Raw genomic sequence first — 26,505 nt, 5'->3', positions numbered from 1 at the left:
TTTATAGTTAGAGGGGAATTCAAAGCCATGATCATATGTTTTATATGACTTGATTTCTTCCAATTATGATTTCATGAATCGCGAATGTGGTTTACTTATCTATTTGATTGATAACATGTTTATGTATGTTGATTGAGGGTCGACACTTAGTTTGCATGCATGAATTTGATGCTAGAGTATAAGGGAATTTCACCTAATCGTTATTAACTTATATTCATAAGTAGTAAAAGTCGCTAGTCACGATTGTGTTAAGTAAATCCTAGGCAAGAGTAACATGCGTATCCCATAGTTATGAATGCCTCGTCAATGCTTATGATCTCCATTGAACTTAATGATCTTTGATATGTGTCTCTATCATGCGTATTCCATAGTTAGGGTCCTTGATAAGAATAATTTGGTTGTAATGCGTATCCCATTCAATTCAATGAATCTAGGGAAATCTGAGAATTAATTGGTCAATCTAGTTAATTTGGGGCATTGTCATTCAAGGTTTGTTGAAAGAGTAATTGGAAATCGAGTCGTATGCATATGTTTCATGTGTGGAGAAGGAACCTTCTAACTAGCTTTTCACCATCTTAGTTTTCATCAAAACGTTTTTGTCAAAGTTTATTTTCAAAGTTTCTGTTTTCAAAGTTAAATTCGTCCAAACTCAATCCCCCTTTACTTAGTTGAGTCATAGTAGTTAGAAATCACTTTAGTTTGTGTTTTTAAGTGTCTTAGGTCAAGATAAAACCAATTTTCGTCCAAGATTGAGTCTAGTGTTCAAAACTGCCCAGATTGTGGTTTTAAGGCAGTTTAGAGTGTTTTTGGGCTGTTTTGAGTCTTTTGGTTTGTTTTGGTGTTTTAAAGTTTAGTTTTGCATTCTGTGAGTTTAGTTTAGTGTTTTAAACTTGTTTTTACGTATTTGAGTCTGTTTTCAAGTGATTTTGCAATCCCTCCTAATCCCCGGTTTAGAACGATCCCTACTTACATACTTTGCTACAATTGATAAAAAGAGGGTTAATTTGAGTGTCAACATAATTTTCACATCAATCATTAAGTTCAATGGACATCATAAGCATTGACGAGGCATTCATAACTATGGGATACGCATGTTACTCTTGCCTAGGATTTACTTAACACAATCGTGACTAGCGACTTTCACTACTTATGAATATAAGTTAATAACGATTAGGTGAAATTCCCTTATACCCTAGCATCAAGTTTAAGCATGCAAATTAAGTGTCGACCCTCAACCCACATACATAAACAAGTTATCAATCAAATAGATAAGTAAATCACATTCACAATTTCTGAAATCATAATTGGAAGAAATCAAATCATATAAAACATATGTCCATGGCTTCAAATTCACCTCTAACTAAAAAGAAATTAGTTCCACATGTCTAACATAATTGAACAACAATTTAAATTAAACATGAAAACAGAAACAAAGAAAGAAAGAACTCCAAACACTCCACTAATGGCAGATTGCATGTGCAAGGCTTCTCCTTCCTTTGGACTGCACGGCACTCCTTCTTTCTCCTCCTTTAGTGGCTGCACAAGGTGGATGAATGGTTATGGAAGGATGTAGGAATGGGTTGGGGAAGTGGATGGTGCGGCAAGGTTGAATTTGGGCAGAAAGTTGGGAGTTTGGGGATGGAAGGCTGCGGCAAGGTGGATGATAGGGTTTTGGACGAATTTCTGAATATGGAGAGGGTATCCTCGGCCAAGTGAGGTAAAACACATATATATAGGCAGCCAAACCCTAAAGAAATCAGGTTAGACAAATGGGCTAGGGTTAAGAAATCCACCAAAAACTAGGGTTTCTAGAACATTAGGTGCGGCATGGGCTTAGGGTAAGTAATCAGATTTTTTTCATGTGAACAAGGCCTAGGTGCGGCTGATTAAGTGGGCTAGGGTTAGGGTTAGGTGCGGCATAGGTCCAAGAGGCAAAGATGGGTCATCCAAAAGCCCAAAGCCAAGAATAGAAACTCTCGAAAATGGAAACCTCCAAGAATAGAAACTTCCAACTTTAGAAACTTTAGTTGCCAATTCCGACTTCTTTGTTCTTTACTTTCATTTCTTCATTTCTTAAGCTCCCTCGACCTTCAAACTCGTCCATTCCTTGTTCCAAGCATGTACTTTTCAATCCAAGCTCACTTTTGCTCTAAAATGCTCCATTTTGCCATCTTTTATGTCATATGCCCTTTGAACCTTAAAACACATGAAAGTAGCTCAAAAGACTACTTTAACAAAGAAAACATAACGAAAATGCATAAGAACTAGCTAACTAAGGCGCATAAATATGCTCCTATCATACATCCGGAGGAATAACATTAGAATTAACTTGAATTGTACCTGCCTTACCTTTATTGGCCGAATTGGATGGCCTGGGTGGTTGCGGCAAGGATTGCTCAATCCTTGCCGTGGCTTTTGCTTGCTCCTCCTCTTCTATTTGCAACTTCTCGTCCTCCTTGAGGGCTGATTTGGATGGTTTTGGCTCGGTTCCTACTTCTTTTCCGCTTTTTAGCATGATGGCCTTGGCAGTTTCGACTCCTCCCCTCGGATTGACAACCGTTGAACTAGGCAACCTTCCTTGCTCATGAAATTGCCCCATGAACTCGGTAATTTGTCCCACTTGCTTCTCCAAGTTGTCCACCCTCTTGTCTTGGATTTGCCTCTCTTTGTTTTGAGTTTGGACTTCCTGCGTCAAAGTAGTAAGTAATTGAAAAATCTTATCATTATCAGTTGAATTACCTGCATTGCTTTGGGCAGGTTGTGCTTGGGCTTGTGGTGGTGCCAACGGCTTTTGATAGAAACCCGGGGGTTGTTGCCTAAATCCGTCTTATTGTTGGCCTTGTTGGGGGTCTCGCCGTTTGAAATTCGGATGATCACGCCAACCGGGATTGTAAGTATTGGAAAACGGATCACCACGTGATTGGTATTGGTTGCCATATCCCACGGCATTGAGTGTCTCCCACCCTCCATTCTCGATCAATTGTGGGCACTTGTCCGTATGGTGGTTTGGCATGGAGCATATGCCACAAGAAGCTACGGGTTTGACTTTTGGACCTTCCACCACCTGAGAAAGCAACGTAGTAAGGTTAGCCATTTGACTTTGAAGTTCGGTTATGGCACTTACCTCATTGACTTGATGTTGCCGTGGCATGCTCCTTTGTCCAACACCTTCGTATTGTTGAGCGTTCAACGCTCGATTAGCAATCAACATCTTTGCAGCCGTAGGGGTCTTATCCACCAATTCTCCTCCCGCTGAGGCATCTAGCATTTGACGTTCGATTGGTAGAAGTCCCTCGTAGAAGTATTGTAGAAATAGTTCCTCCTTCATTTGATGCTGTGGACATGAAGCAACAAGAGATTTAAAACGTTCATAATATGTAGGAAACGACTCACCTTCATCTTGTTGAATTCCACTTATCCTTTTTCGTAAGAGGATGACTCGAGAAGTTGGGAAAAACTTCTCTAAGAAAGCTCGTTTCATGCTCTCCCATGATGTGACAGTTCCGGGAGCCAATTCGTACAACCAATCTTTCGCCTTCTCTAGGAGAGAAAAGGGAAAGGCCTTCATCTTCAAGATGCTCTCATCCACGTTCACCGGAGTCATGCTTGAGCAAACGACTTCAAACTCCTTCAAATGCTTGTTCGGATCTTCCATGGACAGCCCATGGTACTTCGGAATGTGATGTAACAAGCTTGACTTCAATTCGAACTCGGCAGTTTTGTCCGGAGCCGCCCTAGGGTATTGGATACATAGAGGTGCGGCATTATCCAATCCCGAAGCGGAAAGCTCCTTGATCGTTCGGTTGTCCACTGCCATGTCTTCCACTTCCTCTTCAAATTCAGAAACGGACTCGGAACTTGCACTTGATTCACTAGGTTCCGGGTTCTTCCTCCTTCGTCTCAACTCACGCTCAAAATCGTCGTCAAAGTCTAAAATATGTTCGTGAACCGGATTAGAACTCCGAGTCATAAACAAGTACCTAAAACAAGAAACAAAATAACATAAGAATCTGATCTAATAAGAAAAACGAAAATAACAATCCAAGGGATTAGCAAAGTTGCTAATCCCCGGCAACGGCGCCAAAATTTGATATGATATTAACTAGCACTCAAATTAAACCCTATTTTTATCAATTGTAGCAATGTATGTAAGTAGGGATCGTTCTAGACCGGGGATTAGGAGGGATTGCAAAATCACTTGGAATTGACTCAAATACGTAAAAACAAGTTTAAAATACTAAACTAGACTCAAAGAATGCAAAACTAAACTCTAAAACACCAAAACAAACCAAAAGACTCAAAACAGCCTAAAAACCACTTTCTGGGCAGTTTTGGACACTAATCACCAAATTGGACGAATTTGGGTTTTGACTTGAATCAAAACACTTAAAAACACAAAGTAAAACACTTACTAACTAATTTGACACTTTAAAACAAAGGGGGAATTGGTTTGGACGAATTTAAAACAAGACATAAACTTTGTAAAACAAAACAGTTTTGAAAACGAATTTGGTTTAAATGAATGGATGGAAGGCTAGCTAAGGGGTTCATCTCCACACATGTTATACTTGCATACAAAACGATTTCCAATTGCTTTTCAATAAACCATGAATTCTCAATGCCCCAAGTTAATTAGGTCCGCTTAAATTAACCTTCAGATTTTCCTAACGTTATTGAATTGGATGATTGCATACGACAACCCAAAACATTCCCTACAAGTCCCCTACATGATTGCATAATAGAGATACAAGCAAGAATCATTAAGTTCTATGAAAACCATAAGCATTGACGAAGCACTTGTTACTATGATTGCATGAAACTTATGCCAAGAATTTACTTAACGCGATTGAGATCATCAACCTTTACTACTTGTGAATATAAGTCCATAACGATTAGGTGAAATTTCCTTATATCCTAGCATTCAATTTATGCATGATAATTAAGTGTGCACTCTCAACCAACACACACAAATCAATGTAATTCATATAGATAAGTAAATTGAATTCACAACTTATGAAACACAATTAGAAGTAATCAAATCATATCGCAAGCATAATCATGTATTTCGAATCCCCCCCTAGCCAAGGGGGGGTTTAGTTCCTCATACTCGCAAAGCAAAGATACATAAATTTAGACATTAAAATCAAAGGAAAGAAAACACCTAGAATGCTCCAACGTGGCAGCAAGTGCATCCAAGAATCCTCCTTCCTCCTTGCTGCGGCAGAGAACTTTAGACAGGTTTTTGGGGTTATTTGTGGTGTAGAATGGATGGGGAATGGTATGGAAGGCTTTAGGGTTGATGGGTGGTGCGGCTAGGGTTGTTTTTAGGCAGAAATTTGGGAGAATGGTGGTGGAAGGGTGCGGCAAAGGCTAGGGCAGATTTCTGGCGTGATTTATGAATGTGAGAGGTGGTGATCTGATTTAGGGGTTAATATGAGTATATATAGGCACTTAAACCCTAGGGTAATCAGATATGGACTTGGATAACCCAAATCCACAAGGAAATAGGTCTAAACAATCAGATTTTGCAAAGGAAAAGGGATAAGGGTGCGGCAGCAATGTAGGGATTAAGGATAGGGCTTCTAGAAAGCCCCAAAACTGATAGGAATTGCATGAAACCCACGGCAAGGATGGAAACTTTCTAGAAACTTCTCATTTGTGTCCTACAACACTTAAGAGTCCTTCTAGCATTAGGAAAACATGTCTCAATCCTCTCTTGACTTGGAATTCTTCTCCTACTTCATCTTGGAAATCTTCTTTGTAGCTGCAACTTGATGCCATTTGGATTTAACTTTCCTACTTCGAGTAGGAAACCTTGTTTGAGTAGGAATCTTCATTCTTCTAGGAATCTATCTTCAACTAGGAATCCCTCGTGGATTAGGAATCCTTCTTCAATTAGGAATCCTTTGTTGATTAGGATTTCATCTTTTAATTAGGCGCTTTCCTACTTCGACTAGGAAACCTTTTTCAAGTAGGAAACATCATCTTCAAATCTTCAATTTCGTCCATCCTCTTGGCTCCAAGCATATGTTGTCCATTCCAAGCTCTAAATTGCTCCAAAAGGCTCCAAAATGCATCCTTTTGCATACTTTGCCCTTAGAACCTGAAAACACATAAAACTAGCTTAAAAGACTACTTTACTAAGGAAAAAAACTATAAAAGCACAAGAACAAGCTAAACTAAGGCGCATAAATATGCTCCTATCATTTATAGGCTGAAATTCGCAGCCCCTATGTAGCAAAGGAAAAGGATTTAAAGGCCTAATTTGTATAGGATAATAACACACAATCCTTGAAGGAAAAGGCTAAGGCTTTTAGAAACCAAGGGGGAAAGGAATAATCAGGTTTCTAGAAGTTCTAGAAAGGTTTGGGGCGTCACTTTTGTAGGACAAGGGACAAGGCCTTCTAGAAATGTTGTTTTGTGGCTGATTTCTAGAAAAACAAGGGATAAGGTGTGGCACCTTTGTAGGAAGGGATAAGGCTTATAGAAATCAGGTTTTAAATATAGTTAGGAATCCTCCCTCGCAGCTGAAATATAGGTGGATTAGGATTAGGATAAGATAGGATAGGATAAGGTTTGTTTGGATAAGATAAGGTTATGGATAATGTTTTGGATAAGGTTTCTTCACTTGAGCTGATTCTTTGGCTTTAACATCCCTTCTTCAAGTAGGAAACCTTGTTTGAGTAGGAATCTTCAATCTTCTAGAAATCCAACTTCAACTAGGAATCCATTGTTGACTAGGATTTCATCTTCAATTAAGCACTTTCTTAATTCAATTAGGAAGCTTTGCATCTTCAATTCTTCAACTTTGAAACACATTCTTAGCTTCTTCAAATTTAAGCTACTTTCATGTGTTTTCAGGTTTAAAGGACATATTACATGAAATGATGCAATTTGGAGCTTTTGGAGCAAAAAGTGAGCTTGGAATGAAAAGGACATGCTTGGAACACAAGGTTGGGATGAAATTGAAGAGTTCGAGATTTGAGGTTTCCTACTTGAAGTAGGAAAGCTAAGCCTAAAAGTTTCCATTTTGGGTTGATCTTTCCTAAATCGGAATTGGCAACCAAAGTTTCTAAAGTTGGAAGTTTCTATTCTTGGAGGTTTCCATTTTCGTGAGTTTCTATTCTCGGCTTTGGGCTTTTAGATGACTTAAACCCTAATTCCTTGTGAACCCTAAGTCCATGCCGCATCCTAGGGCCTAATCATTCAATTTCTGCCATGTTAAACCCTAATCCATTTCTCCTAAGCCCATGCCGCACATGTCCATCCTAGAAGCCCTATTTCACAAACCTTAACCCTAGTCCACTTAAGTGCCGCACCTAAACCCTAGCCCATTGTTTCAATCAGATTTAATTAGGGTTTTAGGTGCCTATATATAGGTGTTTTACCCCCTTTGCCGCACATCACATCCCTCTCCACAAATCAGAAATCATCTAAACCCTATTCCCCCACCTTGCCGCAGCCACCATCACCCATACACCTCCTTGCCGCAGCCTTCATCCATTCCAGCCACTTCCCAACCTTGCCGCATCCACCATCCACCTCCATACACCATTCTACACTTCCCTACACCACCCACACACCTTGCCGCACCACCATATCATCCTAACTCCATTCTTAAACCAAAACCACATCCAATAACCCCCAAAACCATCTCTGCCGCAGCAAGGAGAAGAGAAGATGAGCTTGACGTGCAGAAATTCAAAGTGGAATTCTTGGGCGTTTTAGGTGTAATCTTTCTTATGTCTTCGATGTTTCAATTCAATAAACTTTATGTTGTGAGTATGAGAAACTAAACCCCCTTGGTTGGGGGGTGATTCGAAACCATGTACATGCTTGCAATTTGATTCGATTACATTCAGTTGTTATTTCATAAGTTGTGGATTCAATTCGTTCATCTATTTGATTGATAACTTATTTGTGTATGTTGATTGAGAGTGCACGCTTAGTTTTCATGCATGAATATGATGCTAGATTATGAGGGAGTTTCACCTAATAGTTACAATCTTATAATCACAAGTAGTGAAGATCGCTTGAAAACGATCGCGTTGAATGAATTCTTAGCATAAGTTTCATGCAATTCATAGTAACAAATGCTTCGTCAATGCTTATGTTTTTCATAGAACGTAATGATTCTTGCTTGTATCTCTATTATGCAATTCATGTAGGGAACTTGTAGGGAATGTTTTGGGTTGTCGTATGCAATCATCCAACTTAATAACTTGTGGAAAAACTGAGGGTTAATTAGTGCAATTCACGGTTAATTTGGGGCGTTGAGTATTCATAGTTTATCGGAAGAACAACTGAAAATCGTTTTGTTTGCAAGTGTGACATGTGTGGAGAAGAACCTCCTAACTAGCCTTTTAACCATTGATTTTACAAAAATCGTTTTTACAATCTGTTTAGTTTCAAGTTTCTGTTTTGTGTTAAATTTTCGTCCAAAACAAATCCCCCTTTAATTTGAAGTCTTAGATTAGTTAGAAAGTGTTTCGATTTGTGTTTCTAAGTGTTTTGATTCAAGTTTTCACTCAAATTCGTCCAAGTTCTTGTTAGGTTCTCAAAACTGCCCAGAAAGTGGTTTTTAGGCAGTTTTGAGTCATTAGGTTGCTGTTTTGAGTTTTATGTTTGTTCAAGTGTTTTAAACTTTAGTTTTGCATTCTTTGAGTCTAGTTTAGTGTTTTAAACTTTGTTTTTATGTTTTTAAGTCAGTTTTCAAGTGTTTAGCAATCCCTCCTAATCCCCGGTCTAGAACGATCCCTACTTACATCTTTACTACAATTTGACAAAAAGAGGGTTTAATTTGTGTGCATATCTATTTCGCATCAAATTTTTGGCGCCGTTGCCGGGGATTAGCAATTTTGCTAATCCCTTGGATTGTTTTTGTTTCTTTTATTTCACTTTGTTTCTGACTTTGTTTAAGTTTCTGACCTAATTTTGTTTCTTGTTTCTTAGGTACTAATGTATGACTAGAAGCTCTCAACCGATTCGTGCAAACATCTTGGATTTTGACGACGATTTTGAGAGGAAGTTGAGAAGAGTTAGAAACCAGCGAGAACATCATCCACCCAATTCCGAATCTGACCTTGAAGAAAACGCATCACAAGAAGAGGAGGAGGAAGCCACGGCAGGGATATTTGAAGAAGTCCAAGGCATGGCCATGGACAACCGTACACTCAAGGAGCTTTCCGCCTCAGGTTTGGATAATGCCGCACCCTTGTGCATTCAATACCCCATGGCTGCCCAAGGTAAGACGGATGAGTTTGAATTAAAGTCAAGTTTGCTTCATCATATTCCTAAATACCATGGCTTGTCCATGGAAGATCCTAACAAACATTTGAAAGAATTTGAAGTGGTTTGCTCTAGCATGACTCCCGTCAATGTTGACGGAAATATTTTGAAGATGAAGGCTTTTCCATTCACTTTGATGGATAAAGCCAAGGATTGGTTATATGAGTTAGCTCCGGGCACTGTCACATCGTGGGAGAGTATGAAGAGAGCGTTCTTGGAGAAGTTCTTTCCAACTTCTCGCATCATCCTCCTACGCAAAAAGATAAGCGGAATTCAGCAAGAAGAAGGTGAGTCTTTTCCTACATATTATGAACGATTTAAATCACTTGTTGCTTCTTGTCCACAGCATCAGATGAAGGAGGAGTTGCTCTTGCAATATTTCTACGAGGGTCTCCTACCTCTAGAACGTCAAATGCTTGATGCTTCGGCGGGGGGAGCATTGGTGGACAAAACACCCATGGCTGCCAAGGTCTTGATTGCTAATAGAGCGTTGAACGCTCAACAGTACGAGGGTGTAGGCCAAAGAGGACCCTCACGGCACCAAGTACATGAGGTAAGTGCGACTTCCGATCTTCATTCACAATTGGCTAATCTTACTTCTATTGTTTCACAGATGGCCGAGGGAATGAAGATGCAAGGACCTGTGGTATGTGGCGTATGTTCTATCCAAGGACATGTCTCCGAAAAATGTCCTCAACTCATTGAAAATGGCGGATGGGAGAGTGCGAATGCCATTGGGTTTCAAAGCCAAAATCAGTCAAGACACGATCCATACTCCAACACGTATAATCCGGGGTGGCGAGACCACCCAAATTTCAAGTGGAGGGATCCCCAACAACCTCAAAACCAAGGAGGCTTTAGGCAACAACCCCCGGGGTTCTTTCCCAAAACCTACGGCCCACCCCAAAATCAAGCCCAATCCGGCCCAAGTGCCTCAGGTACGTTTCTTGACAATGATGCACTTCTGAAGATACTAACTAAGTTGTCTAATGGGCAGGAAGATCAAGCGAAGGCTATGCAAAACCAAGATAAGAGGGTGGATCAACTTGAGAAACAAATTGGGCAGATTGCCGAGTTTGTAGGTAAGTTTCGCGATCCCGGACAACTCCCTAGTTCCACTATTCCAAATCCGAAGGGAGGGTTCGAAAGTGCCAAAGCAATCACCCTAAGAAGTGGTAAGGAAGTTGGGGCAGATCCTACATCAAAAACAGGTCATAACGAGGATGAAATTCTGCAAATGGAAGAGGAGGAATCAAGGTTGCCCACGGCAAATGTGGTTCCACCTTTGCCGCAAGCTCCTAGTATCCCAAATCTGCCCAATTTGTCCCACAAAGGTAAGAATGTGTCAAATTCGGTTCATACTAATGTTTTCCCTTCAAATGTGCCTTTTCCTAGTAGGTTCATGCAAACGAAGAAAGAAGAGGCAGAAAAGGATATCCTTGAAACCTTTAGGAAAGTTCAAGTTAACATACCTTTGTTAGATGCAATCAAGCAAGTTCCGAGGTATGCTAAGTTCTTGAAGGAGTTGTGTACCACTAGGAAGAGGATGTCGACCAAGGAAGTGGTAAAGGTAGGTGAGAATGTGTCCGCCATCTTGCAACGCAAACTACCTCCCAAATGCAAAGATCCAGGTAGCTTTACCATTCCGTGTGTCATTGGGAACACTAGATTTGAATCTGCCATGCTTGATTTAGGTGCTTCTATAAATGTTATGCCATATTCCATTTATGCATCTATGAACTTAGGAGCGTTGAAAAATGATGGGGTAATAATGCAATTGGCCAATAGATCTAACGCCTATCCAAAGGGAGTTTTGGAAGATGTTCTTGTGCAGGTTAATCATTTAGTTTTCCCGGCGGATTTCTATGTCCTTGAAATGGATGAATCGGACCATGCTCCTTCGCTGCCCATTCTACTTGGAAGGCCATTCATGAAGACGGCCCGGACAAAGATTGACGTGTATAGTGGAACTTTGTCCATGGAATTCGATGGGGAAGTTGTTAATTTTAATCTTTCTGATTCCATTAAATACCCTAGTGAGGACCATTCATGTTTCTCTATTGATATAATTGACTCTTTGGCGCAGGGATATCTCGACGATTTGAATGACGATGCGCTTGAAAAAGTCATTACACGAGGCATGGAACTCAAAACAAAGGGGGCAGATTGCATGCATGCCCACGGCATACATGAGTCATCCCATGCCGTGCCCCCTAGTGAGGAATTACTTGAAGTTGTGGCTGCCCTTGAGTTCTCACCTAAGCTTGATGGTAAGTATACTACCCGTGAGTCCATTCCCATTTCGACTAACAAATTGCTTCCATCTATAATTCAGGCACCTATCCTTGAACTCAAGCCTTTGCCAAGCCATCTGAAGTACATTTTCTTGGGAGAAAATGAAACATTACCTGCCATCATTTCCTCCTCCCTCACGGCACAAGAGGAGGAGAAGTTGCTTCGAGTTTTGAAGGAGTTCAAATCGGCCCTAGGTTGGACATTGGCCGATATTAAAGGTATAAGCCCTACAACTTGTATGCATCACATATTTCTTGAGGAGGGGGCCAAACCAACTAGAGAGGCTCAACGCCGTCTTAACCCTCCGATGATGGAAGTAGTGAAAAAGGAGATCATAAAGCTTCTAGATTGTGGGGTTATCTATCCAATCTCGGATAGTAAGTGGGTTTCGCCCGTTCAATGCGTGCCAAAGAAATCCGGAGTGACGGTGGTAGCTAATGCCGAGAATGAGCTTGTCCCTCAACGTATTCAAACCGGTTGGAGGGTGTGCATTGACTATAGGAAGCTAAACACCACCACGAGGAAGGACCACTTCCCATTGCCGTTCATTGACCAAATGCTTGAGAGGTTAGCGGGTTATGCTTTTTATTGTTTTCTTGATGGTTATTCTGGTTATAATCAAATTGTCATTTCACCCGAGGACCAAGAAAAAACCACTTTTACATGCCCGTTTGGTACCTTTGCATATCGTCGCATGCCTTTTGGTTTATGTAATGCACCTGCTACATTTCAAAGATGTATGATGAGCATATTTTCTGATCACGTAGAAAAGATAATTGAAGTGTTTATGGATGATTTTAGTGTATTTGGTGATTCGTTTGATAGTTGCTTGCATAATCTAAGTGTGATCCTAAAACGTTGTGTGGAAACTAACCTTGTTCTTAATTGGGAAAAGTGTCATTTTATGGTCAAAAAAGGCATCGTTTTAGGTCATATAATCTCTGAAAAGGGTATTGAGGTTGATAAGTCGAAAATAGATCTTGTACGTCACTTACCCTCTCCGACTTCGGTTAGAGAGGTTCGTTCGTTTCTTGGCCATGCAGGATTTTATCGTAGGTTTATCAAAGATTTCTCGAAGAGAGCACAACCTCTTTGCCGACTCCTACAGAAGGAAGTGGCGTTTGAATTCACCAAGGAGTGCACGGCATCATTCAACCAACTCAAGGAGTTGTTGACCACGGCACCCATCATTGTTCCACCGGATTGGAGTCTACCTTTCGAGCTCATGTGTGATGCGTCCGACTATGCTTTAGGAGCTGTTTTAGGACAAAGAAAGGACAAGAGGCCGCATGTCATTTACTACGCCTCCCGGACGTTGAACGATGCACAATTGAACTACTCCACTACGGAAAAAGAACTTCTTGCCGTTGTCTTTGCTTTAGATAAATTTCGATCATATCTAATTGGAACTAAAGTAATTGTTTTCATTGATCATGCAGCTCTGAAGTACTTGCTCACCAAAAAGGAGGCCAAGCCACGGCTAATTCGATGGATATTGCTACTTCAAGAGTTCGACATAGAGATTCGGGACAAGAAGGGAAGTGAGAACGTGGTGGCTGACCACCTAAGCCGAATGGTGCATAATGAGGAGTCTTTGCCGATTTTGGAGACATTCCCCGATGAACAATTGCTGTCCATGAAGGTTAGTGCACCTTGGTATGCTGATATTGTTAATTTTTTGGTGTCGAAACGTATTCCAAGTGAGTTCACTAGGCACCAACGTGATAAACTTAGGCATGATGCACGGTTTTATGTGTGGAATGATCCGTACTTATGGAAATTTTGCCCCAATCAGTTCCTTCCTTCAAGCATGTTACAAAAACTAATTTTTATCCTTTGTGATTGCATGTGAATTCATAAGCTATAACCACAACCAAGCATAAGCAAAGAGTAATTCAAACTTTCATCATGTTAATAACTTTCTTTAACAGCCATGCAATTACAAACCGAATCCTCATCATTGTGTTGGAAGGTACCCTAAGACACAAACACACAAAAACGACTCAAAACACTCTTTTTAGGCTTTTTCAAAACACTTTTTTTCAAATTTTTATGTGATTTTCGGAGTTTTATGTTAAAACACACTAAAACACACCAAAACTGCTTAAAAACAGTTAAAAACAGCAAGGAACAAGTCTCTAAGTAATGGGTGGTACAATCCCACGAATTTGCATCAAAAACACTTAGTTACCCCCCCACACTTAAATCAAACATTGTCCTCAATGTTTCAAGCATAAAGTTACACAAAACACAAAGAAACCAACAAACAACAACTTAAATAACTAAACAGGGCAGATTAGAAAACAGCAACAAAGAGAAGGGTTTGATGAACGCAAATCTGGAATTGGAGTGATTCCTAGGGCTTCCTTTGTTGAATGCATGGGTTGCCTCCCAAGAAGCGCTTGCTTTAACGTCTTGCAGCCGGACGATACTTCTCTTTAAGCTCCCCTAGGTCCCATAGCATGGAATTGATCCTTGAATGGAAGGTGATACTTGAAGTGATCCGGCAATGGTTTAAATTCGAGAGTGGGTGCCTGAATCATTAAGAACATGTAAGTATAAAACGTAATGGAAATTGCAGAAGGTGACTTACTTGCTTTGTCCGACAAGAACTCAATGACAAACACCACTTCTTTGAAAGTTTCAGGGACTTTGAATTTGGCCAGATTTACTACGATGGTTGTGATTTGTCCCGTGTCATCAAATTCAACTTCTTTGGGGATGGTTGTCTCAAGTACATGCTCTTTGATGAATTCTAGATACTCCCCAGCCACTTTCTTCTCTTGAATCCTTCTTCTTGGTGTACAATTCTCTTCAGGGATTTCAACACAATCTGGAACTTGTTTTGGTGTACCAAGAATTGGGATATCACTTTGCACCTTGGGAAGGGCTTCCACGATGTCTTTTTCACTCTCTTCTTCCTTGGGAATAAAAAACCTACGAGGAAAAGGGACATTTGGTGGAATGGGGTAAGAAAGAATTGAATTTGGAACCAACTTACCTGAGTTGGACGGCATAGGGACTCTAGGAGGCTGCGGCAAGGGTTGTTCTACCCTTGTCGTGGGTGTGTCTTCTTCCTCCTCCTCAATTAGTAGATGTTCGTCCTCCTCTTGGCTTTGTTTGGACGCCCTTGGTTTAGCGCCGACCTCCATGGCACTTCCCAAAGTGATGGCTTTAGTAATTTCAAAATCTTCCATTGAATTTAGAATGTTTGCGTTGGAGAATTCACTTTGTTCTTGAATTTGTGCCATGAACTCCACAATCTGCCCAACGTGCTTCTCTAATTCATCCATCTTGTTGGCTTGATTTTCTGCTTCATGTGTCAAAGAGGTGAGTAATTGAACAATTTGGTCATTATCCATTGACGTATCTGATAGGAGCATATTTATGCGCCTTAGTTAGCTAGATCTTATGCATTTTTGTTATGTTTTCTTCGTCAAAGTAGTCTTTTAAGCTACTTTCATGTGTTTTCAGGGTTAAAGGACATATTACACGAAATGATGCAATTTGGAGCTTTTGGAGCAAAAAGTGAGCTGGAATGTGGTGTATGCAAATGGAGCACGAGGAATGGACGAGTTTGAAGGTCAAAGAAGCTTAAGAATGAAGAAATGAAAGTGATGAACTAAGAATTCGGAATTGGAAACCAAAGTTTCTAAAGTTGGAAGTTTCTATTCTTGGAGGTTTCCAATTTCGAGAGTTTCTATTCTCGGCTTTGGGCTTTTGGATGACCCATCTTTGCCTCTTGGACCTATGCCGCACCTAACCCTAACCCTAGCCCACTTAATCAGCCGCACCTAGGCCTTGTTCACATGAAAAAAATCTGATTACTTACCCTAAGCCCATGCCGCACCTAATGTTCTAGAAACCCTAGTTTTTGGTGGATTTCCTAACCCTAGCCGCACCTAAACCCTAGCCCATTTGTCTAACCTGATTTCTTTAGGGTTTGGTTGCCTATATATATGTGTTTTACCTCCCTTGGCCGAATAACACCCTCTCCATATTCAGAAATTCGTCCAAAACCCTATTTCCCTTCTTGCCGCACCTTTCCTTCATTCCAGCCGATTTCTACCACCATTCTTCATCTCCACACCTTCCACACAACACCCATACACCATCCCCAAGCCTTGCCGTGACCCTACACCCTCCATAACCCATTCTACGTCATCAAAACAATCCAAGAAGCATCACCATACAATCTGCCGCAAACAACAAGGAGGACAGATTCTCTACAAATTGTTTGGCACTTCAATCTGAGTTGTTGAACAATTTTAGGTGTTTTCTATCTTATATTTCAATGTCTAATTCATGTAATCTTTGTTTTGCTTTAAGGATGATTGGCTAAATTCGTTTTGGCGAAGGGTGTATTCGAAACCATGTTTATTTATGTGAAATAAGTTGATTACTTCCGGTTATCGTTTCCTAAGTCGTGAATACAATTTGCTTAACCGTTGGATTTATAACTTATTCTTGTATGTTGATTGAGAGTGCATGCTTAATTTGCATGCTTGAATTTGGTGCTAGGATATAAGTTTGTCTCACCTAATCGTTATGAATTTATATTCGCAAGTAGTGAAGGTCGCTAGTCACGATCGTGTTAAGTAGATTCCTGGCAAGAGTATCATGCTTTTCATAGTTACGAATGCCTTGTCGATGCTTATGATTTCCAAGGAACGTAATGATTCTAACTTGTATTTTTATCATGCTGTTCATATAGAGAACTTGTTAGGAATAATTTGTTTGCGATGCATATTCATCCAATTCAATGATTCTAGGGAAATCTGAAAGTTAATTTAAGCGGACCTAATTAACTTGGAGTGTCGAGGTTCATAACTTATTGAATTGATAACTGGAAATCGATTTACGTTGCATAAATTTCATGTGTGGAGAAGAACCCCTTAGCCATTCCATCACCCATTGATTCATCACATTTAGTTTACAATCTGTTTTAAATTACAATCTGCCCATTTAGTTATTTTCGTCCAAATCAAATCCCACCTTATTTCTTTGAGTCATTTTACTTAGAACTTGTCTTAGAATATGTTTTTAGGTATTTTAGATCATTAGGAAACCAAAATTCGTCCAAATCTTGTCTTAGTTGCTGTTTGAGTCAATTAACTTGTTTTAGTCAGTTTGGGCAGATTTGAGTGTTTCAAATCTGTTTTGAATCTTAGTAGTCTAATTAGAGTCTTTAAGTTTAGTTTTTGTGTTTCTAAGTTGATTTGTATTAGATTAGCACCCCTAGTTAATCCCCGGTTAGAACGATCCCTACTTACATCATTACTACAATTGTCACAAATAGGGTTTAATTTGTGTGTCAAGTTAATTTTCACACCAAATTTTGGCGCCGTTGCCAGGGATTAGCAAAGTTGCTAATCCCTCGTTATTTATTTTTGTGTTATTTTTGTTTGTTTTAAATTCAGTTTCTGACTTGGTTTCTTGTTTTCTTGTTTTAGGTATGAGTGTATGACTCGAAGTTCCAAATCTGTCCAAGCAAACATTTTGGAGTTCGACGATGATTTTGAGCGAACTTTGAGAAGAACAATAAGGCAACAAGCATCCAATCCACCTAGCCCGGAACCTCATTGCGAAGAAAACGAATTTGAAGAGGAAGAAGAGCCCACGGCTAGAGTTGTAGAGGAGAACCAAGAGATGGCAGCGGACAACCGAACCATTAAGGAGCTTTCTGCCTCGGGTTTGGATAATGCAGCCCCTCTTTGTATCCAATACCCCGCGGCAGCCCAAGGGAAGACCGAAGAGTTCGAATTGAAGTCGAGCTTGTTACATCATGTTCCAAAGTACCATGGGCTGTCCATGGAAGACCCAAACAAACACTTGAAGGAGTTTGAAGTTGTTTGTTCAAGCATGACGCCGGTAAAAGTGCATTTTTGCTGATACGAAAATTATGTTGACACTCAAATTAAACCCTCTTTTTATCAATTGTAGCAATGTATGTAAGTAGGGATCATTCTAGACCGGGGATTAGGAGGGATTGCAAAATCACTTGGAATTGACTCAAATACGTAAAAACAAGTTTAAAATACTAAACTAGACTCAAAGAATGCAAAACTAAACTCTAAAACACCAAAACAAACCAAAAGACTCAAAACAGCCCCAAAACACTCAAAACTGCCTTAAAAACACAATCTGGGCAGTTTTGAACACTAGACACAAAATTGGACGAAAATTGGTTTTAACTTGACCTAAGACACTTAAAAACACAAACTAAACACTTACTAACTAATTTTGACACTTTAAAACAAAGGGGGATTGGTTTTGGACGAATTTAAAAACAAAACAAGCTAAACACTTACTAACTAATTTTGACACTTTAAAACAAAGGGGGATTGGTTTTGGACGAATTTAAAAACAAAACAAACTTTGTAAATTAGAACAGATTGTGAAAACGAATTTGATTTAAATGAATGGATGGAAGGCTAGCTAAGGGGTTCATCTCCACACATGTTATACTTGCATTCAAAACGATTTCCAATTGCTTTTCAATAAACCATGAATTCTCAACGCCCCAAGTTAATTAGATCCGCTTAAATTAACCTTCAGATTTTCCTAACGTTATTGAATTGGATGATTGCATACGACAACCCAAAGCATTCCCCACAAGTCCCCTACATGATTGCATAATAGAGATACAAGCAAGAATCATTAAGTTCTATGAAAACCATAAGCATTGACGAAGCACTTGTTACTATGATTGCATGAAACTTATGCCAAGAATTTACTTAACGCGATTGAGATCATCAACCTTTACTACTTGTGAATATAATTCCAGAACGATTAGGTGAAATTTCCTTATATCCTAGCATTCAATTTATGCATGATAATTAAGCGTGCACTCTCAACCAACACACACAAATCAATGTAATTCACATAGATAAGTAAATTGAATTCACAACTTATGAAACGCAATTAGAAGTAATCAAATCATAACGCAAGCATAAACATGTATTTCGAATCCCCCCTAGCCAAGGGGGGGTTTAGTTCCTCATACGCACAAAACAAAGAGAATTGAATTTAAACATTGAAATCAAAGGAAAAGAAACACCTAGAAATTCCAGCGACGCGAACTTGAATTGCATGAACTTCCGAGCTTCCTTCTCCTCCTCCTTGGTGCGGCAAAGGTTAAAAACTAGGGAGAACGGTGTTTGATGGCTGCGGCAAGAGTGTGGAGAGGGTTGGACGAATTTCTGAAGTGAATTGTGAATTGTGGTGAGTGGTGATCTGATTTAGGGGTTAATATTAGTATATATAGGCACTTAAAACCCTAGGGTAATCAGATATGGACTTGGAGAACCCAAATCCACAAGGAAATAGGTCTAAACAATCAGATTTTGCAAAGTAAAAGGGATAAGGGTGCGGCAGCAATGGGATAAGGTGATAAGGTTTCTAGAATGCCTTGCAAGGCAAGGAATTAAGGTATCTAGAAGCTAGGGTGCGGCACCAATGTAGGGATTAAGGATAGGCCTTCTAGAAAGCCCCAAAACTGATAGGAATTGCATGAAACCCACGGCAAGGATGGAAACTTTCTAGAAACTTCTCATTTGTGTCCTACAACACTTAGGAGTCCTTCTAGCATTAGGAAAACATGTCTCACTCCTCTCTTGACTTGGAATTCTTCTCCTACTTCATCTTGGAAACCTTTCCTTCTTGGACTTGGAAATCTTCTTTGTAGCTGCAACTTGATGCCATTTGGATTTAACTTTCCTACTTCGAGTAGGAAACCTTGTTTGAGTAGGAATCTTCATTCTTCTAGGAATCCATCTTCTTGGCTTCAAGCATATGATGTCCATTCCAAGCTCTAATATGCTCCAAAAGGCTCCAAAATGCATTCTTTTGCATACTTTGCCCTTAGAACCTGAAAACACATAAAACTAGCTTAAAAGACTACTTTACTAAAGAAAAACACTATAAATGCACAAGAACAAGCTGAACTAAGGCGCATAAATATGCTCCTATCAATTGCATGCACTTGGAGACATGAGGATGGACGTTTTGGGAAGATTAGAATTCAGCATATGTGTGTGCAAATGGGCAAAGGAAACACACACACATGGGCAAAGAGAAAAGCACACATGGACAGCTTGGCATGGACAGGTTGGAGGGCAGAAAATGTGTTTGTTTTGTGGTTGAAATGATGAGAAACATGTGTGTGCAAATGGGCAAAGGAAACACACACACATGGGCAAAGGAAAGGCATGGCATGGGTAGAAAATACACCACTACATTCACTCATTACCACAACACTCACCCTTGTCCCCTTCATTATTTCTGTTTTCATGCACCAATACATTTAATCATTGCACTCAAGTGGTGCACATCCCTTGTCCCCTTCACCCATCAGATTTCATTCACTTTCACCTCCACTATATGCACTCATTGATGCACCACTCCTCCACTTTCCTTGCCCATGCCGTGCATCATGAATCTACCTGCACCTATGACTCATTTCTGCACCATTCCACATCCATTTCCTTTATCTACCATGTGCACAATCATTCATGTTCCCCACTTGCATTCATAGCTGCAACACCACTCCATTTCACCCCCCATGCTTTGCATCATTACTTCACTTACACCTTTGAATCATTGCTAACACCACCCTCCATCCCTCCATGCCATGCACTTCCTCTATAAAAGGAAGTGTGTGTGGCAGCCATTACATTCAGTTTTTACTAGAGAATTCATCCCCATTTTGATACATCCTTCATCCAAACACTTCCATTCATCCTCACATCGATTCCTCCATACAAACAAACATTCAAACACTCACCAACACCTTGTGCCGTAGCAAAGGAAGGAAAGGAAAGTGCTTGGATGTGCTTGCTGTCCAACTTAGATCGTTGGAGCATTTAGGTGTTTTCTTTCTTTTGTTTTCAATGTCTAAATTTCTTTATCTTTGCTTTGTAAGTATGAGAAACTAAACCCCCTTAGCTAGGGGGAATTCGAAACTATGTTCATACTTGCAATATGATTTGATTACTTTCAGTTGTGATTCATAAGTTGTGAATTCAATTTACTTATCCATTTGAATTAAAACTGATTTGTGTATGTTGGTTGAGAGTGCACGCTTAATTTCCATGCATAAATATGATGCTAGGATATAAGGGAGTTTCACCTAATCGTTATGAAATTATATTCACAAGTAGTAAAAGTTGTTCGTCACAACCATGTTAAGTAAATTCTTGGCATAAGTTTCATGCAAATCATAGTTACAAGTGTTTCGTCAATGCTTATGATTTTCATGGAACTTAATGATTCTTGCTTGTATCTCTATTATGCAATTCATGTAGGGAACTTGTGGGGAATGCTTTGGGTTGTTGTATGCAATCATCCAATTCAATGAAATTAGGAAAATCTGAGGATTAATTTAAGCGTACCTAATTAATCTGGGGTGTTGAGGTTCACGGTTTATTGAAAAGCAACTGGAAATCATTTTATATGCAAGTGTGTCATGTGTGGAGAAAGACCTTCTAGCTTGCCCATCATCCATTCAAATCACCAAATTCGTCCAAAATTTGTTTTAAGTCTTTAGTTACTTGTTTTCACTTAAATTCATCCAAAACCAAATCCCCCTTTACTTTAGAGTGTCTAATTAGTTAGAATCTGTCCTAGTTGTGTTTTCAAGTGTTTTGAGTTAAGATAAAATCAATTTTCGTCCAAACTTTGTGTTAGTGGCAGAAACTGCCTTAGAGTTGTTTTGTTTTGAGTTAAGATAAAATCAATTTTGTTTTTCTTTTGTTTCTTTGTTTTGCTCGAGGACTAGCAAAAGCTAAGTGTGGGGGAATTTGATAGGAGCATATTTATGCGCCTTAGTTAGCTAGTTCTTATGCATTTTCGTTATGTTTTCTTCGTTAAAGTAGTCTTTTGAGCTACTTTCATGTGTTTTCAGGCTTAAAGGGCATATGACATAAAAGGATGCAAATTGGAGCCTTTTGGAGCAAAATGGAGCTGAGATTGGAAAGTACATGCTTGGAGCACAAGGAATGGACGAGTTTGAAGGGCAAAGGAGCTGAAGAAATGAAGAAATGAATGTGAAGAACAAAGAATTCAGAATTAGAAACCAAAGTTTCTAAAGTTGGAAGTTTCTATTCTTGGAGGTTTCCATTTGTGAGAGTTTCTATTCTTGGCGTTGGGCTTTTGGATGACCTATCCTTACCTCTTGGACTTGAGCCGCACTTCCTAGCCCATTCTCTCTTAAAATCTGACTTATTAGGGCATTTAGTTGTGGATTTGGGTTATGCAAATCCCTGTTTAAAACTAAGTGGACCTAAGCCCTAATTCTTTGTGGATATTCACCCTATGCCGCACCTAGGGTTTTAAATATCTGATTTCCTTGCCTTGCAAGGCATTCTAGAAGCCTAAACCCTAGCCCACTAAACCAGCCGAACCCTAGGCCTTTTCCCTTGCAAATTCTGATTGTTTTAACCTATTTTCTGGTGGATTTGGGTTTCTAGAAACCCTAATCTGATTGCTAGGGTTTTTAAGTGCCTATATATACTCTTTTAAACCTCTTGGCCGAATATACCACCTCCCATATCATCCATGCACTCCAGAAATTCATTCTAAAACCCTTGCCGCAACCAACCCCTTCATTCTCCCTAGTTCTAAGCCCTTGCCGTGCCTCCCTAGTCCTTTTAACCCTTCTACCCTTTTCCATAACCATTCATCTACCACAGCCGTGCCTTCCCACCATCATCACCACCTTGTGCAGCCACCATTGGAGGAGGAAGAAGGAGTGCCGTGCAGCCCAAAGGAGGAAGACACCTTGCACATGCAATCTGCCATTAGTGGAGTGTTTGGAGTTCTTTCTTTCTTTGTTTCTGTTTTCATGTTTAATTTAAATTGTTGTTCAATTATGTTAGACATGTGGAACTAATTTCTTTATAGTTAGAGGTGAATTTGAAGCCATGGACATATGTTTTATATGATTTGATTTCTTCCAATTATGATTTCAGAAATTGTGAATGTGATTTACTTATCTATTTGATTGATAACTTGTTTATGTATGTGGGTTGAGGGTCGACACTTAATTTGCATGCCTAAACTTGATGCTAGGATATAAGGGAATTTCACCTAATCGCTATTAACTTGTATTCATAAGTAGTGAAAGTCGCTAGTCACGATTGTGTTAAGTAAATCCTAGGCAAGAGTAACATGCGTATCCCATAGCTATGAATGCCTCGTCAATGCTTATGATTTCCATTAAACTTAATGATCTTTGATATGTGTCTCTATCGTGCGTATTCCATAGTTAGGGTCCTTGATAAGAATAATTTGGTTGTAATCCGTATTCCATTCAATTCCATGAATCTAGGGAAATCTGAGAATTAATTGGTGCAATCTAGTTAATTTGGGGCATTGTCATTCATGGTTTGTTGAAAGAGTAATTGGAGATTGAGTTGTATGCATATGTTCATGTGTGGATAAGGAATCCTCTAACTAGCTTCTCACCATTCTATTTAATCACAATCTGTTTTGCTTTACATTTGTTTTTAAAGTGTGAGTTTTAAAGTTTTAATTTCGTCAAAATCATTCCCCCATTTATTTTAAAGTGTTAGATTAGTTAGAAATCCATTTAGTTGTGTTTTTAAGTGTTTTGAGTCAAGTCATAGTCCAAATTCGTCCAAACTAGTGTTAGGTACTCAAAACTGCCCAGAAAGTGGTTTTAAGGCAGTTTTGAGCCTTTTAGTTGCTGTTTTGAGTTTTTAGTTTGTTTAGGTGTTTTAAACCCTAGTTTTGCATTAATTGAGTCTAGTTTAGTGTTCTACATTATATTTTTATGTTCTTGAGTCAGTTTTACATTGATTAGCATCCCTAGTTAATCCCCGGTTAGAACGATCCCTATTTGCTCATATACTACAATTGTCATCCATAGGGTTTAATTTGTGTGTCAAGTTAATTTTCACATCAAATTTTGGCGCCGTTGCCGGGGATTAGCAAAATTGCTAATCCCTTGTGTTTTTGCCGTGTGTCTTGATTTAATTTACCTAGTTTTCTGATTTTGTTTTGTTTTCTTGGTTTAGGTACTAGTGCATGACGCGGAGTTCTCAAACTGTGCATGCAAATATCTTGGACTTTAACGACGATTTTGAACGTGATTTGAGAAGAAAGAAGAGGCATCCCGAACCTAGTGAACCTAGTTCAAGTTCAGAGGCCGAATCTGAGTTTGAAGAAGTGGAAGAAGAAGTTATGGCCGCGGACAATCGGACCATTAAAGAGCTTTCGGCCTCGGGGTTGACCAATGCCGCACCATTATGCATTCAATACCCCGCGGCTGCCCAAGGCAAGACCGACGAATTCGAGCTGAAGTCAAGCTTGTTGCACCACATTCCGAAATACCATGGGCTTTCCATGGAAGATCCCAACAAGCATCTCAAGGAGTTCGAGGTTGTTTGTTCGAGCATGACACCCATCAATGTTGACGGGAGTATTCTGATGATGAAGGCCTTTCCATTCTCACTTTTGGAAAAGGCGAAAGATTGGATTTACGAGTTAGCACTCGGAACGGTTACATCTTGGGATAGTATGAAAAGAGCTTTCTTGGAGAAGTTTTTCCCAACTTCAAGAGTCATTCTCTTGAGGAAACGGATTAGTGGCATCCAACAAAACCCAGGTGAATCGTTTCCTTCTTATTATGAACGTTTTATATCACTTGTTGCTTCTTGTCCACAGCATCAAATGAAGAAGGAGCTGCTCATTCAATATTTCTACGAAGGACTCCTTCCCATGGAACGCCAAATGCTTGATGCCTCGGCGGGAGGTGCGTTGGTGGATAAAACTCCGGGGGCTGCAAAAGTTCTAATTGCCAACCGAGCACATAATGCACAACAATACGAAGGTGTTGGACAAAGAGACCCCCCACGGCCACAAGTGAATGAGGTAAGTTCTATGCCCGAGATTCAATCCCAATTAGCTAACCTTACTTCTATTGTTTCTCAGTTAGCCGAGGGAATGAAGATTCATGGACCCAGTGTGTGTGGCGTGTGCTCGATGCAAGGACATGCCAATGATCAATGCCCTCAATTGATTGAGAATGGGGGTTGGGAAGCTGCCAATGCCGTGGGTTTTGGGAACCGAAATCAACCACGCCATGATCCATACTCTAATTCCTACAATCCGGGGTGGAGGGACCATCCGAATTTCAAATGGCGGGATCCTCAACAACCCCAACAACAAGGAGGATTTAGGCAGCAACCACCGGGGTTTTATACAAAGCCATTCGTCCCCAATCAAAACCAAGTGCAAACCGCCCCACCAACCTCAGGTACGTCTTTGGATAATGATCAAGTTGTTAAGTTACTTACTACTTTGACGCAGGAAGTACAAACTCAAAATAAGGAGAGACAAATCCAAGACAAACGGGTGGACAACTTGGAGAAGCAGATGGGTCAAATTGCAGAGTTTATGGGGCAAATTAGAGAACAAGGCAGATTGCCTAGTTCAACCGTTGTGAACCCGAAGGGAGGATTTGAAACCGCTAAGGCCATCATGTTGAGAAGTGGTAAACAGGTTGGAGCGGACTCAAATACATCCAAATCAAGTCAAGACGAGGAGGACAAGTTGATGCAAGACGAGGCACAAAGAGCAAAACCCACGGCCAAGGATGACCAATCCTTGCCGCCACCCTCTAACCCTCCTAAATCGTCCTCAACCACCAAGGTAAGTCCAAATTCGACTTTTTCTAGTTCTATTCCACTGAATGTGCCCTTTCCTGGCAGGTTTAGGCAATCAAAGAAGGAAGAAGCCGAGAAGGACATTCTAGAGACCTTTCGGAAAGTTCAAGTCAATATCCCGCTCCTTGATGCGATTAAGCAAGTCTCGAGGTATGCTAAGTTCTTAAAAGAACTTTGTACAACAAGGAGAAGGATTTCGAACAAAGAGGTGGTCCAGGTAAGTGAAAACGTCTCTGCTGTGTTACAAAGGAAATTACCTCCTAAATGCAAAGATCCGGGTAGTTTTACAATTCCATGCGTTATTGGTAATACTAAGTTTGAACACTGCATGTTAGACTTAGGGGCTTCGATTAATGTTATGCCATACTCGATTTATGCATCTATAAACTTAGGTGAGCTTAAAAATGATGGTGTGATAATTCAATTAGCCGATCGTTCTAATGCATATCCAAAGGGTGTTTTGGAAGATGTTTTGGTGCAGGTTGGTAACTTGATTTTTCCAGCGGATTTCTACGTGCTTGACATGGAGGATTCACCCCATTCCACCCCATTGCCGATTCTATTAGGGAGGCCCTTCATGAAAACAGCCCGCACCAAGATAGATGTGTTTAAAGGAACTTTAACGATGGAATTTGATGGGGAAGTCATTGATTTTAATCTTTCTGAAAGTATTAAATTTCCTAAGGACGATCATTCTTGCTTTTCTATTGATATAATTGATGATTTGGCGCAGGATTTCCTCGATTGTTTGGAGAGGGATACACTTGAAACGACAATTGCACAAGGAATTGGGCACAAAAATGGTGTTGCCGTGCCTAGAAGTGAGGATGAGGCCGATATAGTGGCTGCCCTTGAGTCACTCCCTCAACACCATGGTAAGCCTTCTAACCCAATTTCAATTCCAGTTTCCACTAATAAGATGTTACCCTCAGTGATTCAGGCACCCGTACTTGAGCTTAAACCGTTACCCGATCATTTAAAGTACGTTTTTCTGGGAGACAACGAGACATTGCCCGTCATTGTCTCTTCATCACTCACGGCCATAGAGGAGGAGAAGTTGATCCGAGTGTTGAAAGAGCACAAGACGGCCATTGGGTGGACTTTGGCCGATATTAGGGGAATTAGCCCAACTACGTGCATGCATCGCATACTTCTAGAGGAGGGGGCTAAACCAACTCGAGAGGCTCAGCGCCGTCTCAACCCTCCAATGATGGAAGTTGTGAAAAAGGAGATT

The sequence above is a fragment of the Malus sylvestris genome, chromosome 8 (genome assembly GCF_916048215.2).
Source record: "Malus sylvestris chromosome 8, drMalSylv7.2, whole genome shotgun sequence".
NCBI classification, from domain to species: Eukaryota; Viridiplantae; Streptophyta; class Magnoliopsida; order Rosales; family Rosaceae; genus Malus; species Malus sylvestris.
Note: the sequence above shows the minus strand (reverse complement) of the source record.